We start from the raw sequence: 5,513 nt of genomic DNA, 5'->3' as shown, positions 1-5,513 counted from the left end.
GGACAGCTGGAAAAACAACACTGGGAAACATTACCTTGGAAGAAAGATGGAGCTGTGAGGTTTTGAATCCAAGGAACACAAGACCAAGTCGTGGCATAACAACAGCCCTCAAGCACATAAAACACTGCTGCAAGGAGGGATTCAATTAGTTCTCCATGTCCATCCAGTAGAGGGAGAAAATAACAGCCTTTAATTTTAACAGCAAGGATGTTACTGAAGACAAGGAAATATTCTGTTGGCAAGAATAATGAAACGTGGAAATAGATTGCCTGAAGAAGAGGTCAGATAAACCTTCCAGGAGAAAGATAAAAGGTATAACCGACCCTGTGTTGAAGTAAAGATAAACTCCAAAAGTCCCTTTCAGCCCTATCATTCTCAGCTTGCCTGTACATATATTTTATTTTTTTAAGTGAACATCTCACACCTTTTAAAAGCAATCTCCTCATTGTGAATAGCCAGCCTCCCTCACTGATTAGATAATTATGCCTCGCTGTGTTCTTGCTTATCTGCCCTCCCCAGATCTCCACATAGGCTTTACTTGCTCTGGAGCTACTACCTATTTCCTGCGCATACACCAGGGCTATTTCTGCTTCCTCTGAGCAACACTCTGTAAAGGATACAAAAACTTTTATGGATGATTAATAGCTAGCTTTCAAGGCTTAATGATTTGGCTTAGAAATGACAACTTATAGATCAGTCAGCTAATCTAGATCTTGGCCAGCTTCTCTTCTACTCTTTCCAACAGACAAAGTGACTATTCAGCTCAACATCTTTCATTCTTTCAGTCATTATTCTCCATTATTAACCACCTATTCAGATGCCTATTCCCAAGTCGCACCACTATGCTCAACAGCCCATCACTACTCTATTCCCAAAGGGTAAGCAGAGAGACATTAAACACCCATCAAAAGAAACTGTTGCTACAGACACAGAAGCAGTTCAGGAATTAGTCCAGTTTTCCAGTTTTGTGCATTTAGATTTCCATTTTTCAGCTCTGCAATAAAGAGACTGCATTATGTCTAAGGAAGAAAACACAGTTTTACTACACATTGGGCAACGTATACAATTTCAAACAGCAGAAGCTCTTTCCTTCTGTTACTGGAATAAAGATGAATAATAATGTTAAAATTAGTTACAGACAGTATGTGGTAGATGGACTGTTGCCATATGGTGGTTATGTAAATTAAACGACAAAATAAAGAGCTAGCATTTATAAGGAACTTTTGTACACTACAGAAACCCAGTCTGCATGTGCAATACCTGCTAGCGTCTACTTATGGGAAAAGATGACATCAAAATCCACTTTTTTCCAAGCCACTTTAACCATTATTTCAATGAAAATTCAATCCTCTTACTTGCCTAATGCACAAAGAATATCAAATCCAATCTCCATTCTTGTTTGATATGCAAAGTAGTCTTCTCCAGTTAATTTAAATGTCTATTTTCACCTGGCAAAACAATCTTCTGATAATGCATGGCTGTGTTGCCTGTCTGGAAAGGTGTCTGACCACACTTTGTGGATGGCTTAAATGACCAAACTTAGGCTAAACAGGGTCTCTGTCTGGAGGCCATCAAAGCTACCTACCTGTTTTCCTTAACTAGATCAGAATTTAGGACCAGCTTTAGCAGTCCCGATACTCCATGTATGTGTCATTTAAACACAAAATGGGGACTTCAAATAGGTAGGCGAGATAGCCTACCTATAGCCCACACCACCACTGCTCAGTAAACTTTAAATATATTCCGGAAGCAGCATTTCAAAGTCCATATGCAGCAGCAAATTGTAGTTGTACTTACTATATATAATTTAAACTATTTCATTTTTTTATTACTACGCAGGCAAGGGCAAAAGGTACCAAGAGAAACAGATAACTGTATCAGAAATCAAAAAAATAAAAATAAAAATAGTTTATTTTAAAAGCTGGGCCACTGTATTAAGAGACCAACCCTCAATTCTCAGGTTATAATGAAAGCATAGCACCTGCTATGGAAAATAAAAGTTGAAATTAATTATGTTATATAATAGCTTCATGAATCCTTGACATACAACACAGATTAGATTCAGGACTCCTACTGTCCCACCACACAAAACCACAAATATTTTTTTCTCTAAACATATGCACAGAGGCTAATTAACACAAAATCCTTTTTCCTTACTGGAGAAAAAAAAATAATAATAAAAAAAAAATCTTCAGGCTTTATTAGAAGGACAGGAAAGCAATTAACTTAAGATTAAAGGGGCTCCATCTGCATGAAGCATGATAGGAATTGCCAAAAGGAGCAGGAGACAGGTAACAGAGGATATTACAAAAGAGGGGATGGGGGAGAGAGAGAAAGAACAAACAATAGGAGGTTAATATTAAAGTCAAGACTGAAGATCTTTCTCAGTAACCTGTCAGAAGTCAGCCAGAGGGGGGACAGGTCTAATGGAGGCACAAGCCTAGGCAGGGTATTCAGGTCAGATTATCTGATTGCAATGGTCCTTTCCAGACTCATAAATCTAGAGGACACCTGAATGAAGGCAAAAGTAAATATTAATCATAAAACCAAGGTGTGAACTGATGTTGAACTAAAAAACTTACAAGATAGCAGAGACAATATGTAAAAAGCATAACTGTTTCTTGACATCTCTATCCAAATATATACTCCTCTACCACTTTTACAGGCAGTGATATAATTTACAGGGAGTAGTCCCTTGGCATCTTTCTGAAGACTACAGGACTATGCCAAAATTATCATCAGCTTTGACCCTTCTATCACAGAGTAGCACATGGTTAACTTACGGTCTCCTGTACAAATTGCTAGCACTTGAACAAGGTTTAAAAGCCATAAAAGCTGAACAGACCACAGTCTCTGTGGATCAAATGTAGCACAGCTCAAAGGAGGTTGAAGCTTCTACATAGGTGTCTCTTTTAATACATCCCAGCCTTTTGCCCTATGGAAAATTGCAATCCATATTAACTAGCTTACTTCTGTCAACATCAAAGTTGACATATATCTGAAGCATCCCCCTTGGTGAAGATGGCTTGAGAAGGGGAAGAAAAAGGAAAGAAAGATCTCATTAAGAATTTCAGCAAGTCTCAAGGGGTCCCAAGGTGCTTTGACATAGAGTACACGGTGGTCAGAGGTCCTCCCACGAGCACCCGCATCCCCTCTATGCTTTCAGATATTAGATCAACTTTGCAGTCCATTTTGATAGAACAATGCAGGTGTGATCCATACCAATGAGCATGTCAAACCTGCCAGACAACTCCCACAACACCATGGACAGACTTGGTGTCATGAACAGAAGCAGCGATATATTTATTGATGAAAATAGTGATTTAGCAAGGCTTAGCCTTGAAAAAAGCAGTGATTTAACAAAGTTCTAATGGTAAATGTAACATTAACAAGATTCACAATGGCAAGATCACTTGATTATTTACTGCACAGAGGACAGCTTCAGACTAAAAGCATCAGGGATATCCTCATGTCAAGTCACGAGGTTCAGAAGGAAGTCCTTTTTGCCTCCAAGCTCTGAGGTGTCTGGATACAACCAGATCCTATCCCAGTCCCAGACTTTATTGTTTATGCCTAAAGGATATTATGCACATCAATCCTTTATATCACTTAGATAAGGTTACAAAGTTTCAGCAGGTTTAGCAAATTACTTGCAAAGTTTCAACAAGCTAGCTATTAGCATTAGTATTAGTAATAGCTATTAGTAGCTATTACTTTCTGATTATTTGTTGCATGTAAGGAATCTCTCAACCTCGAGGAGTAACCTTGGCACATCCCTGATCAAGGGGAAGATCCTGGCATGCAGCCCCCTGCAGCACAGGCTCTGGGATGTCCCCCTGTTTATGGGTTAAGACAGTTGACTACTAGGCATACTTGAATACCAGCCATATGGTTGGTCCAAGCCCCGCTAGCTCCCAAATCCAGCTTGAGGCTGGTTCAGCTATCAGGACCAGATGCATTCATCACAGCCATCACTAATGGCAATGGCCTGAGCAGGCATCCAGGTGTAGGGCCAGATTAGGGGGCAGGGGGAGTACAGCACCACACTCAGCTGCCTGGGGCCCCTCGTGAGAACCCTTCCAAAGCCAGGCACTGCAGCACACAGCACCATGGCTCACGCAAATGGGAGGAAAGCTGACACACCAGGGCCTTCTCGGGGCTTATCAAAAGCTGAGAGGTCCTAGAGGAGAGTGACTAGTCCTGTAGATCAGCTGGCAATGAAACCACGACAGTGAATTTGGCAGATGGAGCATCCTGGTAACTCATTTCCTCTGCAGATAAAAATATTCTGCATATTGGATGAACAGCTTCTCCCTAATGACTGTAACTGGTCATCACTGATACAATCAGAAACACAGTGATAGCCCTCAGAGAACAGCTCATTCCCTTAAAGAAATGAATTCTCATTTTTCTTGAGACAACACTGAAGAATTTAATGGAACAGAGCACCTTCACTAGAAATCACAAGGCATTATTTATCTATAAACAGTTGAACTTGAGCTGTTTTCAGCTAGAACAGAAAGATCTGCAGATCCCAAGGGAATGGCAAAGACTGAAAGGCAGGAAAATCTATGCTGGTACTAGTAGTATTTCACTCACCTAAAAGCAATACATAGACCTTGGTAGGAAAATAACAATTTCTTCTAGTACAGACCCAACTCAGAAACACATTCCTACGCTGTCAGACATCTGTTAATATCATCTGGTTGTGAGGTATATGATGCAACTGCAACAGGCATACAAGGACCATGGTGGGGTGGGTGTAAGGATGAGACAATCTTCTGAGAGAAGCTCTCCAGAGCCCAGAGTACTCTTCACTCTGCAGAGCTGAAGCTTGAGTTACCTGTACATCTCCAAGTTTAGGAGGAGCAAGAGGTCTGACCTGGGTGAAAGCGTGGCTGCAATTAAGAGAGAAGCAGAAAGAAGAGGAGAAAGAAGGAAAAAGCATAAGGGGAGTAGCATTCCTGGAAAACACACATGGCTCGCCTTCTCTCCACATGGGAAGGTGATCTGGGACCTGAGGGTGACCACGAGAGCAGGGAGCAGGGCAGTCCCCCCCTTACTAAATGGACTCCCCCAGTACCCATACAGCACTAAATTTTTGTGTGTAATTTAGTCATTTAGTACCTTGATTCAAGATTTCTAGATGTTCAGAACTGCACACATAACCATTGCAGAGCACTCAATTGCAGCAATCCCGTCATTTCACATAAGCACTAAATTTAAGCTGCACACTTTGTGCATCCAACAAATGCGACGCAAAGTGCTGGAGAGTGCTCACACATGCAAATGGGCTCTCAGACAACCGAGCAGCATCCGTGCATTAAATCCAGCATGTCCTGAGGAGGTCTGATTTGACTGTGTACAAAGAGAATAACAGCTCACTGCATACATTTTAAACAGAATGCACAAACATTTCTTCTCAAGCAGAATTACAAGCTGTGAGAGCAAGGGACTCTGACATGGCACTACTGATTTTAGCCATCGCCAAGACACAGAGCAGTCACTATACT

Source organism: Oxyura jamaicensis, chromosome 1, assembly GCF_011077185.1.
Source record: "Oxyura jamaicensis isolate SHBP4307 breed ruddy duck chromosome 1, BPBGC_Ojam_1.0, whole genome shotgun sequence".
Classification (NCBI taxonomy): Eukaryota; Metazoa; Chordata; class Aves; order Anseriformes; family Anatidae; genus Oxyura; species Oxyura jamaicensis.
Note: the sequence above shows the minus strand (reverse complement) of the source record.